Here is a 340-nt window from a genome sequence, read left to right as displayed (position 1 = left end):
ATCGCTCTCGCCTATTGCCGCTGACGAGATTTAGGGCAGCCATCTTGGAGCGGTCCACCACTCCACTCAGCGTTATGTGTTTAGCAGCACAATGACGTATCAGCGCATTTAATCGATCATAACACGCTTTTTTGTTACTGGAAACCATATGTAAACATCTATCAAAGCTACATTTATAAACAATTGTATTTTTTAAGTATGTTTTTAATACATAGTTCAGCATATTTAAATATGCTTAGTGGCTATAACAATAGAATAGGAATGGAATATTGATGTATGATGAGCATATTGCAAAGCACACAGCCGTTCATAATTTATTTAATAAATTATTTAGTAATAT

This window comes from Poecilia reticulata, linkage group LG2, assembly GCF_000633615.1.
Source record: "Poecilia reticulata strain Guanapo linkage group LG2, Guppy_female_1.0+MT, whole genome shotgun sequence".
NCBI lineage: Eukaryota > Metazoa > Chordata > Actinopteri > Cyprinodontiformes > Poeciliidae > Poecilia > Poecilia reticulata.
Note: the sequence above shows the minus strand (reverse complement) of the source record.